This window comes from Carlito syrichta, unplaced genomic scaffold, assembly GCF_000164805.1.
Source record: "Carlito syrichta isolate Samal-C Ts95f unplaced genomic scaffold, Tarsius_syrichta-2.0.1 Scaffold304677, whole genome shotgun sequence".
NCBI classification, from domain to species: domain Eukaryota; kingdom Metazoa; phylum Chordata; class Mammalia; order Primates; family Tarsiidae; genus Carlito; species Carlito syrichta.
In genome coordinates, this window is record NW_007248773.1 from 167,225 (window position 1) to 182,843 (window position 15,619).

Here is a 15,619-nt window from a genome sequence, read left to right on the forward strand (position 1 = left end):
TATTTAAATGATGTCATTTCCTAATGACTTCATTTGTGGTGGAATCGTGAAGTGGATTATGACAATAAAAGTATTACTGGGAGAACTTCCAAAAGTCATCCAGCAAGCATAAAGCCTATGTTTTAAACAGTGACAGCTCAGTTTCTATATAATGGGCCAGGATTTGATGTCAAGTCAACAGAATGGTAAACATAAAGACGGCAAACAGAAATGATCAGTATAGCTACAAAGCAAGAGAATATTTTAAGTTTCATAACATGGTTATCAAGGTATTCATATATTAATATCCTAAGTGCACATTTAACATGGTACCAAACTATGGTCCAGGAACTTACATTATTCTACTCTCTAAAATTTTTAACAAATTTTTTTCTAGATAATGCAATTTTTAATCAGCCTTATTGAGATATAAATTATATACAAATTTACAAATTTTAAATGTACAATTCAATTACTTATAATACAATTTTGACTTTTATTTTTAAAACTGGATTTTAAAATTTAATGGAAAAGAAAACTATATGATACAAGCAGCATTACATTTAAAATTATTTAAGCATATACTTGTGTATGTGCATATATTTTTATTTCCAGGGCTATAAATGTTACTTTTTCAAACAAAGCTTAAAAGATTATTAATTTACATATATTTAAAGTACTTTTTTAAAAGTAAACTTTTTGTACATAATTTCTAAGTAATAAATGTGATATTAATTGTTCATTATGGAATTATTATTTCTATATCATTTCAAGAAAAATTATTGAGCTTATAAAGGTCATTAAGGACATCTTTATCCAATTTATCAAACTTAATCCATCTCCCGCCGAATTTCTCAGGGTGGAGTCAGAGCCTGGTCTGTGGTGCCCAGTGGACATCCAGCACTCTACACGACCTTTTCAAGGGTCCTTTCTTTTGACTGAGTCTAAAGCCGCAGATTTTTCCATCCTACCTACCATGTTTGAGGAGAATGATAGTATACAAATATTTATTTTCCCAAATCTTCCCTTTACTCGTCAATACTCCTAAACATTTTATATTTTTGAGCAAGTTAAAGAGGTTACAAATAGTAAAAATTGGCTTTTGACACTTCCTTTGAATATTCTGCATCAAGATTTTTCTAATCTCTCTGTGGAGTACAACATACATTATCTCAGTGCATCAGCCAAAATTCCAATCTAGTATTAATTGTTTTTATACAGGTGCAGCAGAATACTTTACCAAGAACAGTAGGTTATCCATTTCTGTGCAAAAGCTTTCCCCAGACTATTCTCAGAATGGTTGCAGTAAGCGATCAATGGTAGCTAACACTAGGATGTGGGAATAGAGAGTATTGGAACAGTTTATTTCCCTACTCTCTGTATACTGCTCTATACAGTTTTATACTTTTTTGAATTTGCCTCCTGAAGCATATATTACTTCTGTAATTTAAAATATGTTGAATATTTAAAATGCAAGTAAAACACAGTTATTAAAAACTTAAAAATAAAATAGTCAGTAAAAGAGAAAGTGAATATTTTCCTGTAAGGTATGAAATAAGAATAAAATAAGTGAAAGGAATATCTTTTGGCAATAAAAAGTTGAAATTTTTATATTTTTACAAAATCATTTTGATACAACATCATTAAAACTGCTCTGTGAAATCTTCCTTGGTCAAAATGATTGCCTCAAAATGAACTTGGAATACAGCTGCATCCGTGTCCTCCCTTTGGAGCCATCAGTCATCCACAGAAACAACTGGGAAATAGCACAGCCTTCAACAAACTGCTTGAAGCCATCTTTGCCTACTTTTAGCCAGCTTTTTTTTGTATGCATAGAAACCCATTCTAATTTGTGATGAGGATTCTACTTCTCTCCTCAGGATTTGCTCTCCCCCAATACGTAGTGTTATGAACTGAATTGTGTCCCCCCAAAATTGTACGTTGAAACCTGACCCCTTCCCCCACGGGACTGTATTGAAGAAAGTGCCTTTGAGAAGGTCACTGAGGTTAAATGAGGTTATTAGGGTGGAGCCCTGATCAGATATAACTTGTGTCCTTATGAAAGAGAGACACCAGAGATCTCCCTCTCCGTCTCCCCTCTCCCCTCTCCCCCCTCCCCTCATCCCCTCATCCCCTTATCCCCTTTCCCCTCATTCCCTCTCCCCTCTCCATTCTCCCCTTGCCCCTCTCCCTGCCTGTGAGGATGCAGTGAGAAAAAATGGGATGTGCAAGTCAGGAAGAGAGCCCTCACCAGAAAATAAACCTGCTGGACCCAAGACTTCCAGTCACCAGAACTGTGAGAAACTAATTTCTGTTGTTTAAGCCACCCAGTTTGTGATATTTTGCTGTGGTAGCCCAAACTGACTTCATCTAGTAACAGATTGAGCTTTGACCCTGAAACGGAGACTCTAGAATGTTGCTTCTGCATGTGAAGGCACTTTCCTCATAGATAATCCCAAACTGTTCCCTGAATCTTGAAATGTAAGCCTCATTACGTGCTCCTTTTCTGTCTATATATGGTCCCAGATTCCATTTCTAAAATCATTTCTTCAGTCATTTTCCTCATTTTTCTACGTTCTAAAACAAGGGCACCTAGACACTGTGCACATTCAAGTATCTTCTGCATAATGCTAGTAAGGATAATAACACAACTTGTATGGCATGGTCATAAGGCATTGAAATAATAGTGTCCATCATTGCTGTTTCCTGGTGGTTGACTGTCATTACACAGAAAGCGTCATGGTGCTGGGGGCCAATGAAAACATTTCGGGTTAGAATTAAATTTAATGTGCCTGGGCTTGGTGGTTCAGCCTGTAATCCCAGCGCTTTGGGAGGTCGACGCGAGTGGATTGCCTGAGCCCGCGGGTTCAAGACCAGCCCGGGCAACTGGCGAGACCTCATCTCTACAATAAATCAAAAAAAATTAGTCTGGCATGGTAGCACACGCCTGTAGTTCCGGCTACTTGGAAGGTTGAGGCGGGAGGATCTCCGGAGCCCAGCAGGTCAGGGCTGCGATGGCCGGGAGCATACCACTACACTCCAGTCTGGGCGACAGAGTGAAACACCAACCCAAAAGAAAAAAAAAAAATTTAATGTGACCCATACTGAAAGCAAGTTTAAATACCTCTGTCATCATCATGGCTCATATATTATTAATCCTGACAGAGACCCCAGGCTTCAAACAAATCATAGCCATAGTCTCAAGTAAGAGATCAAGTGCTCTCCTCCTTACATCATTCCAGAGTATAAACATAAAAAGAGCAACTAGAATTTACAAAGTATACTCGAAAAGAAAAGAATTTTTTAAAAAGACAACTGACAAAATTCAGAACTTACAGGCTGTACTTTCTTACCAAAACAGGACAAGTATGCTCAAAAAATAACATGGAGTTCCATAATTTGAGACTTGACTGAAAATGTCTAAATCTTGTTTTAGACTCCTTTCAGTTAACTATATGAATGTCTACAACTCCACTGTCTTAGCCACAGAGCAAGGATCTAGAGGGAACATACTTCTTGTTATGTTTTGTTAAGACTCAGGGCTATTCAGGAGAGAATGTTCAAGTGTCCAAGAGAACATGTGTTTTCTCATGGCAATTACAAGTTGCTTTGTTGCACTGTCACTTTGGACTTGGTGAGTCACTAGTTAAACCAGGTTAGACTTTTCATCTCATCCACATTAATTTCACTGTGATTACTACTAAATCCAGTTAGCACACATACACGTACACATTCAGCCTATCAGACTTCTTGTTGAGTGCCGAAGAACCTAATTTCTACTAGAACTGAAAAAAAAGTCTTCATCCAGGTGAAGAGGTGAAAGGAGACTAATAAAATGAAAGGTCTAAGGTCATTTATGTAGCAGAGTTCATTAAGTCCATCCAGCAGAATCGTGAATGTGCTCTTTATTTTCTCAGGCATTAAAAGTATTATATATAAGAAGTGCTCAACTTGTCATCTTAAGAAATCCTGTTTCCTCTGTGTTCTGGAAAATATAGGAGCCAAGATACTTTAGGCTGAACTTGACCACACAAGCTGATGGCATCCTCCAGGATTGTGATCCTGGCTAGATCTCTGCACCATGGATCTCTTTTATTTGTTAACTTATCAGTCTATATTTCTTCCATGACTTCTTTGATATAGCATTTAAGCAGATATAGAAGAATAAGTACAAATGATCTCTAAGTTTTTAACAGATTGTTTCATAAAGTTGTCTATATAGCAAAAAGACTATCTAGAAAACGAAACTGTTGATAGTTCAGTTAATGTAATGAAAGTATTTGTTATTATAAAGTTTCTTATAATTTATATCTACAGTTGTGCTTTAAAGGTTCCTAGTCAATGTGCCAAATCTGTAGTATTTGAAATAAGTTTTTTAAAATACTTTTCCATATTAAAAACAACCTAATAGTGAGATCATATTTTTATTAACACAAATATTTTACATATGCAATTCTAAGGCAGTCTATTATGTTACTACTTCATTGTTTATGTATATCTAAAAAAAAGTACAAAATCAGTAAGTAAATGATAATATGAAACCCTGAAAATTTGTTAGCGTCCACTAATCTGTAACCTCACGTATAACATTTACAGTAAAAAATTAAGCTTTTTAAACTTATGCTAGTAAAACAGATATGATAACTTTTGTTATTTCAAATAAGTTGATATGATGACTTTTTTCTTATATTAATCTATACCTCTTAAGTAAATTTTTTTGTTTTGTAAGCCATATTTGTAATTTAAGTATCTTCTAGTTATCCATTGGTTAACATTTCTTTGGGCTACCATTAGTTAACTTTTTAATTACAAAAGTCAATTTTTCTTAATGTGAGATCCCATTCTGTGCAACTGTAGGAAGTCCACGTCAACTAACAGTCTTTTCTTACCTTTGTATTTTTTAGAATCCCCAGGGAAGAATTACATCATTCAACAAATACATCCTAACTGTAACTTCTCACCTCTGGCTCCCAATCTTCCTCTACTGGTCACTTGGGACATCTCATGGGAGCGTCCCTGCTAGAGGAGCACCTGTGGAGCTCTGCATTTGCCTCCCTGTATTAAGGGCATCTCATCTCTTGTTCTGCTTATTCATTTCATTCTGCTGACAGTCTGGGCTCCCAATCCCTTTTACTGCTATATGTATTTTACTATTATAAGTAAAATATTGCAATATCTCTAGTGATAGTTAGCCACTGTTACCTTTATTTTTAGGTCCAAAATAATATAATGCTAACGATGGCAATGAAGAAGCTTAGTTAAGCATCCGAGGCTTCATTTACTCCCAACCAAGGTTTAATCTCCTATCTTTACAGCCTGCCATATTTATTTGAAAACAGCAGCTGGCTTCATGGGGGGAAATGCACAAACCCCAGGAACATACATTTATTTGGTGTGACACAAGGGTGTTTGATTTTCCCTCAGAAAGGTCCACGAGCAGCTTCAGGAGATAACTGTAGGATAACAGGGACCCACTAGGGACATTTTACTATTCGGTCAACCATTTCTCTTGTTAGTGTATGGTAGCATATGTACGGTTTTTACTGCTTTGTTTTTTATTTTCTCTAGATAGCCTCATTACTTGAGAAAATGTCGTAAAACCTTTGGTTACCTGAGAGCAGTCCTATCCTTCACTTTCAACAGCACCTGAGGGTTCTGCAAACATTCCAAAGGAAAACTTAAGGCCCAATAGATTTCTCAGCTCACAGCTCAGCAACACACAGCAGTCAGATAAGACAGTCATTTCCTGGTATGAATCAGACCCAACAATTCTGTTACAGTGGCAAGCCTCATGAAGAAAAACAGTCAACATGGACAAAGAAAACGCAGTACTACAAGGTGTCACAAACATGGTGCTATGAGTAATCTTGCTATACAATTCACTGAGACAATATGTAATATTCTGTTCCTTTGTCAAAGAAAAAAAAACTCATTATTAAATTCTAGAAATTTCATAGAAATGAAATGACAGTCATAACATCAAAATGGGAAGAGCTGACCAAAAAAAAGGAGCTAAAAAGGAAAATTCCAACATTCAATTATTTTCTAATTAGCTGGGATTGGAAATTGTCCACATATAAATGACTGGAGATATAATTTTAAGAAAAACCCACTTTGAAATGAGTATCTTCAACCAATCCTCTTCAATCAATTCATGGGGGGGAAATGCACAAACTCCAGGAACATATATTTGTTTAATGTGACACAGGGTGTTTGATTTTCCCTCAGAAAGGTCCACAAGCAGCTTCAGGAGATAATTGTAGGATAGCAGGTACCCACTGGGGACATTTTACTATTCGGTCAACCATTTCTCTTGCTAGTGTAAGGCAGCATATGTATGGTTTTTACTGCTTTGCTTTTTATTTCCTCTACATTTTTTTATTTTCTCTAAATTTGAGAGATTTCCTGATTTGAGTTACAGGTTAAAAGTCATAATGAAAAATTAAAACTGAAACAGCTATATACTTTACTCATTATCTCAAACACTGCATAAAGAAAAAGAGAAGAAATAAGAAAGCAGTCTTAAGACTAAAGAAATACTAATAAAAGCGAGACAAAATATTTTATTATAGTTGTCTAAGCTTTGAGGTCCGGGGTTTCAGGTTTTTTAAAGCTAATACTCAGTGGCCATCTAAAAAGTCTGCATATCACCATGTTCCCAAGTCACGAGGAAACATGAACTGACTGCCTTCAGCAGCAACAGTCCCTCTCCTGCACACAAGCACATACACTGGCATGCATGCTCTGGTTCACCATCATCACCCAGCAAGTTACTTTCCTTCTTCTGTCCTCCCAGATGTCCTAGGCTGCAAGGGTATACACAGAGGGGGATCTTGGAAGATCTTGAGGCATAAATGGGCAATGCTCCAGCTAGTCAGTCATCCAGACGGTTCTAGAGATCGCAGAGTGAAAAATGTATTCACTGGACATCAATTGGAAAAACAGTCAGCCCACCTGGTCCCTGGGCACAAGAAATGGACAGTATTTGGAGGTTGGAGTACAGCATAAGGAAATAATCAGAAATGCAGGCGAAGAATTATGTACCAAGATATTCACAGAAGCAATATTTAAAATTACAGAACAAGAAAAAAAACAAAAAAAACTGGACTCAAACCAGGTAGCCCAAAAGAGGGGATGGTTAAATAAGATGCTATTAAACAGACATTAAATATCATGTTTTCAGAATATATTTAAATAAATGGAAAAAAATACCTAGGATAGGCTGTAAAGTTAAAAAACATACACAGAGAAATACAGCATGTTTTAAATCAGTGTCAAAAAATGCTGCATTCAAAATGAGCTGAGACTTGTGAGAAATGCCTAGGACAATAAAAAGTACTTTTCCATCAAATCTGAAGCAATAGGAGGGAAAAGACAGGAAAGGAAGAGTCTTACTGCTTTGGGAAAAGAGCAATTTACTAACAGACAGTAGAATTTATTTTTCTTCAGCAAGGAAAATGATCTTTAAGTTCTAAAAATAGAATGCACAATAATATATATATATATATATATATATATATATATAAAATTTGAAGCCAAAAAAGTGATGAGGGCAATCTATAAGTTCTATGAGGGCAAAATCATATCTGTTTTAGTGTATCACTGTGTCTATAACACAGGTGCACCTGTATATCGTAGTAACTCAATTAAAATGGTGACAAACAGCTGGGCTCGGTGGCTCAGCCTGTAATCCCGCACTATGGGAGCCCGAGGTGAGTGAATTTCCTGAGCCTGCAGGTTCGAGACCCACCTGGGCAACTTGGCGAGACCTCATCTCTACAATAAATCAAAAAAATTAGCCGGGCATGGTAGTACATACCTGTAGTTCCAGCTACTTGGAAGGCTGAGGCAGAAGGATCGCTGGAGCCCAGCAGGTCGAGGCTGTGGTGGCCAGGTACAGGCCACTGCACTCCAGTCTGGGCAACAGAGTGAGACTCCAACTCAAAAAAAAAAAAAAAATAGTGACAAATAAATAAAGTCATGAAAACACAATAAGAAGGATCAAGGGTTTTAAAAGAATTCAATGACATCTCTAGGCACTTAAGAAATTTATAGTATTTATAGATAAGTATTTGTAATATGTATTCTGTAGAGGATCTTTGAAAAGTCAATGGATCTCAAGTGATTTCTAAAGCGTATGTAGAGAGGGTTTCCCAATGTAATAATGTATCCTGGAAATGTTAGACTGATACATTTGGTCCCAATTCCCAAGGATATTTGACAGCAGATTGCTATACAGATGATTTGTAGAAAGGAATGTGGTACCTAATGCCAAAACAATTTCATATCCGTTCATGCATATGTTACACAACAGAACTCAGTGTGAAGCAATGCCTCCGCTGGTAGTTTTAAAAAACATAAGAAGGAATTTCTGGAATCTTTATATAGGTAAGAGGTAAAGTACTGGTTGTACCATGAACTGAGTAATCTGTCTGGCTGTGTGGAGAACACATTGGAGGCCAAGACAACAGTCAGAAGGCAAACTCAAATGTTCCAGGCAACGGCAGTGATATTTCTTTTTAGGTGGGTAGTGAGAGTAGAGATATAAAGAGGTAAGGAGAAGCACAGCTGACAGGTCTAGCTGGAAGACTGAACATGGAGAAAATCACAGATTCTGAAAGATTTCAGATTTGGATGACTAAAACAGTAGTTGTGCCATGAGTACCAAGAAAATGAGGAAAAGCAGAATGAGACAATGCTTAATTCAATTATTCGTCAGAATACGTTTGAACTCTCAGTCAAATCATGCAGCAAGATTATAGAACTGCCTCCCAGGAGAAAGAAAGATATACACTTGAGAGCCCTATGCCTGGAGCAGTAGCGGAAGCCTGGAAGCAGAAAGTTTTCACATCTGCTGTAACCGATATTCAGAATGAGTCTGCGTCTTCAAGAAAAGGCAAAAGTTCGTTTATTTTGAGTGCAGTTCATTCCCACTGACTGCTTCCTCTTATCCTACCACCCACCATGTTCCAAAGACCCATCAACAAATAAAGCCATTTCTCTCTTGAGATTGCCACATAGGACAAAATTTTAGAGTTTTAATTTTCAGTACTCTCCATTTAAGAATAACAGAAAGATGTGTTACCAAAAAAAAAAAAAAAATTCAGATTTAACATTTAAATGTTTTTCCTTCAATTACCTAGGAAATTGACTGATGTGGAACAAACCATTCTTGGGTTATTCTGAGAAAATGAGGTGTCACTGTATTCACTTAGCAATATTAAATAATAGATTATACATAGATAGTGAAATGATTTAGAGGTAATTTTGGTTTCCCCTTCAGAAAGAGAGATCAGAGGGATTTTCTAAAAATAATAACCATCAAATACAGTAATGGCAAACACTCTGCAAATAGTGAGTGTTGCAAGCTATTTATTGTGTTTATTACATTTTAGGAAAGATTATCAGTCAATATTACAATCTTAAGTATAAACTTGCAGAGTGCTAAATCCTCTTCCAAAATAAACTTAAAATCCCTAAGATGATTGTCTATAATAAACAAGACAAAACAGTTTACTTATGGCCCAAAGTGAGACTTTGAAGTTTGCTTTTAAAAGACATATTTAGAATTAATTCTCAAAAAGAATGTTATTTATGGAATGAAAGGAAATTTAAAATCCTTGAAAGTTTATTTTCCAATCTCTAAAAAAAATGCTTTAATGCCCCTTTTGGCATGATATTATTTATATCACCACTTTTAAAAAACATAGCAACAACAAAAATTTTGTTAAAGTTGTCAATTCAATAATTCTATATTCTCATAATCTGTGTCAGAATCATAGAACTGTATTGATTGTAAGGATGCCATTATTTTATGTAACATAGAAGGGAAAAATACTGCTAAACAAGTTATAACACAATATTTTCTATAACCCAGAACCTTTATTTCATATCTATTGTGAGGGTTTAAAAAAAAAAAAGATTGAAGTATAGATTTTCTTACATCATTCTTGAGCCTATATAAAAACTAAAATATAAGCACCACAAATTGTTAAAGTCACGCTTAAAGTTTACTCACATTTCAAGTCTAGTCTTCTAAAGTATTTTCAACTCAAAGTCATCAGTGACCGTGTTTTACCACACAATCCTCCTCACTAGGCTGTTAAGAGTGTTGTTGATGTAACAGCATCTCTGGAATTTTATCCCAAGTTGCTCATGGACAGGCAATGATGACTACGTCAGGACTACCAACGACACAACCTGGTTCCAGACATGTTAAATATGCCAAAAAAGTAAATGTTAGAATCTTTGAAATATGATGTATCTTAAGAGATTTTATAAAGAAACATAGGCTACAGGTCTAGTTTCTATGGGCATCTTGGAATTTCTTCACTGTTCATCTAAGCTTTTAAATCTGGAATCTAAAAAGGGCTAACTCCCCTTTAAAGGATTAATGTAGAACTTTAAAAGAGAAAACAGCAGCTTCTGCAGTGATGTTAGTACTGCTGTCAACAAAGGAACCAGCACCAGCATCTTTACCAACAGAGCAAACCTAGCAACTTGTTTGTAGTTACGAGTTGGAAGTTATTAATTTCCCAAAGAACTGCATTTTTTGTTGTTGTTGTTTTGAGATGGAGTCTCACTCTGTCGCCCAGACTGGAGTGCAATGGAATGCTCCCGGCTACCGCAGCCTTGACCTGCTGGGCTCTGGCGATCTTCCGCCTCAGCCTTCCAAGTAGCTGGAACTACAGGCACGCGCTACCATGCCTGGCTAATTTTTTGATTTATTGTAGAGATGAGGTCTGGCCGCCCAGGCAGATCTCAAACCCGTGGGCTCAGGCAATTCACTCGCCTCGGCCTCCCAAGGCACAGGATTACATGCTGAGTCACCAAGCCAGCTAGAACTGTATTTTTTTTTTAAAGAAAATATTGTTGTCTTCTTATCTCACGTCTATAGACAGATTTCTGGAAATTAGGTTCAAACTTTCTGAGGGTATAAACACTGAGTTAAGTACATGATTTTGAAGCAAACATTCTAGGACTCAGACTCCTGGTATGATACACATGATCAAGATATTTCTATGCTCACTTTTAGAAGTTTATACTTAAACCAAAGAAAATAAAAGATGAATCTAAACAAATATTATGCTTGAATATATTGTCTACATTGAAATTTTAGTTTTTCACTTTTGTAGCAGTAATAACTCTGACCAGTTTTGAGATTTTTTTTTTAATTTCCCAAAAATCCCACAAGGTAAAATAAAAAAAAAAAAAAAAAACCACAGAAATAGCTAAATGTCTTCTAGAATTTACATGTAAATTATTCTGAATGCTAAATTCTGATCCATGTGCCACCGAGAAAATAACTTAAATTTGCCATTAGATTTTGAGTTAAAGAGTTTGGGGGGAAAAAAAAACAGCAAATGATGTGTTTAATAGATTATATATGTGTGTATGTGTGTGTGCGTATTTTTCTTTAAGACATATCGTTTTTATCAGTCTTTGATTTAGAGTAAAAAAAGCAATCTAGAAAAATGGATAAATTGGAAAAAATAAAGTATAATGACTACAAAAATACATTAACTTTTAGCTTCATTTTAAATAGGAAAATAGATTTAGTCAACATGATAGTATAAGTATTTGATAACTGCTGGGCACAAGGCATCAGTCCATGAGAATGGGCAGCAGCCCAGCAAACTTATTAGATCTATAAGTCTAACACCAATCAACAGTCAGCTCATGGTATGCTCCACAACACTTCTCAGTCTCCCAGTGTATAAAAGAAATGAATGAAACATTTCAGTTATTCATTATTTGTTTGTATACTGATCATAAGATTTTTCTTTTTTTGGACTGATCAGTTAATGTGAAAAAAAAAAATACTGATTTTTGTTTTTGTTTAGAAAAAGTTGCCTTTTTCCATTGATGAGCTAAAAGGTGACTGAGATATGGTGGCTAGTTAGTTGAATTCCTAGAAATGAGAGAAGGATATAATAGAGGGAGAAAAATAAATTCAGGAAAATGACAGCTAAGAAGAAAAATGGTCAGAGAGGAATTCCTAGTAACCAGCAAGACCTCAGGACTTTTTAAAACTGCTGTTCTGATGTTAAGTTGCATTTCTGTTCTTCTTGTCTCTGAATCCCCTATGTTAACCACCAAGCCCAAGATACTTACATAGATAACCTTCTTATGGTATACATTTGAGGAACTAAAAAACCAAGTCTGAATCCTACACTTAAGAAGGAAGCAGAGCAGAAAAAGCTCAGAACTTAAGAAAAATAACAAATGTGGATTGAGAAATCTATAGGAGCAGAAATTTAGAATAGCTAGAAATTATCCCACCCCAAACAGACATATTGGGCAGAGTAGTATGCCTCTCACAATGCTTGAGATAGGGTTTCGTCTAATATTATTGGATATGTGCCCCCTCAAAAAGATAAAAAGAGTAATGTCAGAAACCTGGAGTACTTGAGACATTTTTACTATATAACACTTGACTATATAATATTGCTTGTCATTAGTGTTTTTTCTCTCAGTGTCTAAGAATCTAAAATGCCATTTTAGAATAGGCACAGATTTATCTGGTATATATGCTGCTTTTCTTATTTCTATTTTTTTGAAATGTATATTCTTAAATTGCTCATGTCTTTGATTCAGTGTTTTCTATTGTATTTCATCATTTCAAAATATTGACTATTTTTATAAAATAAAACCAAAAAATCTCTTCGGTCATCCTAAAAAAATACAGTCAAACCAGTATTATTTTCACTCAAATACGTGGACAGGCCCTTATGTCTATGGACAATTTGGATGGAAATACAGAAAAGGAACATTATTTAAGTCAGTTGAGCATAATAACCTATATGGACCATAATTGACCCTGAAACTTATTTTTTCACAATTTTTTTGTGAATATAGGAGATGGTTTGGAAATGGTCCAATACTTTAAAGCCCACCTGTGTCAAATGAGACCCTGAGAACTGGTCTAGTGGTAGGAATTATGAGATGCAGATAAAATTTTTATTTACTTCTTGGAATTCTATTCTATATCTAAATATCTGACATAAAAATCCTAGAATATTAATAGTTAAATATTTGAGTGAAGTCAGCAAGTTAAACAAAAGTTTGAAGGGCATTAAGAATACTCATGTCAGACAACAATCTTTGATTTTTATGAAACAATATATTTGTGGATAAAGTAGTGTGGAATGTAAGAATTAGATGAAACAAATAAAGAACAGATATTAAATGGAACAAAGTTGAAGAGTGGCAGAGTCCTAAGAATGAATTCAATCATTGCTATTTCAGAGCACAGGCTATAAATATTCTCAAGAGAGAAAACAAAGTAGATTTTAGTCTTCATGTTGCTATTACCAAGCCGACAGTCATTAAAAATGTGATGCCTATTCATTGGAAGACATGTCACTTTCAATGGGCTGTTTATCTTCTTTTGTTGATCCTGTAACAATTCAATTTAACAAAAACTCTACTGATAGAGGCTATTTTTTCTAATTCACATATTTTTTAAAAAAGCATTTTGACAAACATATTAAATTTGTTGGGTAAGGTTAAAAAGGCTGACAATAAACCCAAACCAGTGAACTAACCTTGATGCTTAGTCTTAAAACATGCACAGCAAACATTGGTTTATTGGTCTGGTCTGCCTTCCTTTCTCAGTAGTTTTCCTGATTATAACAGGAAAAGAGCTCTATAATTTGCATTTCTTTAACTAAGGGTGAATACCGATTGGTGATATCCTTTTGTCTCAGATTATTTGTAGTTGCTCTTTGGAGACTGGGATATGATTAGATAAATTCTTTGCTTTCTCCATTTTTGCTTGGTAGAATCTTTGGAAAAATGATGCTTGACACATTTACCAATATCTGAAGGTAGTTATTGGGTATAGTCAAAGGCCACAATAGCATAATTGTTAAGAATGTGAGGGCTCCAAAGGCAAAAAGTAGGGGTTCAAAGATCTCTTTGTCAGCTATGTGATCTTACATTAGCTTCTTATCCTTTTTGTGCTCATTTAATCATCTGTAAAAAAGAGCATAATCCATTACATAGGGTTGTTATATGAATTAAAGGAGGTAACATATATAAAGCAGGAAGAAGAATGTTGGACATATAGTCAGTGTCTAGTAAGTGTGATTTCTTGTTATCTCACACAGAATCCCCAGCACCAAGACATTAAAAGCACATAGATGCCACTGAAATCTTTCCAGCACTACCTGACTAGCATTACACATTGTGGTATAGCAGAGGTTTGCAGGGGGCTATTAGAAAGATAAAACCTCAGAATAATTTGGAGGCTTAAAGGCCATTAATAGTCAGCCATTAATAGTCTTGCTTTTTCCATCTCCATAAAGAAAGATCTGTGCAGTTTATTATGGAATTGGGAACATGAGGGGAATGGAAAAATCAGGAAACAGGAAAGATTTTGAAAAGGAGGATACTTGCTTCTGTAACCAACTCACTGGACCTATTCATTCTTGGCTCATCTTCATGATCTTGCTAAAAAGGCTAACGATACTAGAGAGGGTAGTGCATTCTTACTCTCAGATTCCACTGACTAACATAAGAGTGTTAATCTTGCTGTCTTATAGTATTTGTAGCTTAAAGTAGACTTGGTGTTCATTGTCCCTTTCCACTCTCTCTAGGAGAACCATCACAAATGGGCTTTTAGAAAATTTCCTAAACATACAGTAACTCCATCAGGCCTTAACAACTGAGTAAATTGGCACTTATTACCTATAAAAATTGATTATCTTTAGTAACAAATGAGAACAGTTACATGTATTCTGAAAAATTAATTGTTCGCAATATAGAATTTATTGTAAAACAGATCAATTTAAAGAGCTTGTGTCAGTAGCAGACACTCCTGCTGCTGTCCTGCCCATTGTACCCTTCACAACATAGCTTTCCTTTAATAAATTTATTCTTCTTAATTCATAAAAAAAGAGCTTGTGTTTATGTTACAAGGAATAACTATAGCAAAGCAGACTACATCTCTCATATGTGTGGACTTTTTAAATGGATACGTTGAGTTTTAGATAATTTCTAAGTAACATTGAGTAGATTGGATACAGCAATAGTAAATGGGGAAAAAAGATAAGGAAAAGGGAGAGTAAAAGTGAAAAAATAAGAAATAAAGACAAAGAGATGGGAGTGTAGAAACGATAGCATGATGGAACCAGCAAGATAGTAGCACAATAGTGTTGATAGACAAGTACTAATTTCCATTTGACCCTCCGTTAACATTGCATATTTCATTTTCAAACTCTGCTTGGCCTAATTTGCCTCTTTCATCTGCTTCTGACAGTATCTTGTCACTGTCTAAATATGTACATCAGTCACGAATGTATGAATAAAAGGCACTTTAAATCGCACTTCTACCTCACATGAAGGCAGCTGATTAATGTGTATACTAACCTCATGCATTTGCATCGACATCTTCTTAACAATTAACCCTGGACATTTACTAGCAAAATCTTAAAAATAACAATGTTTCCATAAGTCTTCATGGTTTAAAAAGCACTTAAGATGAAGAATATGAAGCTTAGAGAAGGTAAATCTACCAGTATTAAAATAAGAACCCAGTTCTGTACGGTGGCTCACACCTGTAATCCCAGCACTTGGGAGGCAGAGGCAAAGGACTGACTGAGCCCAGAGGTTGAGACCAGCCTGGAAAAAATGGTGA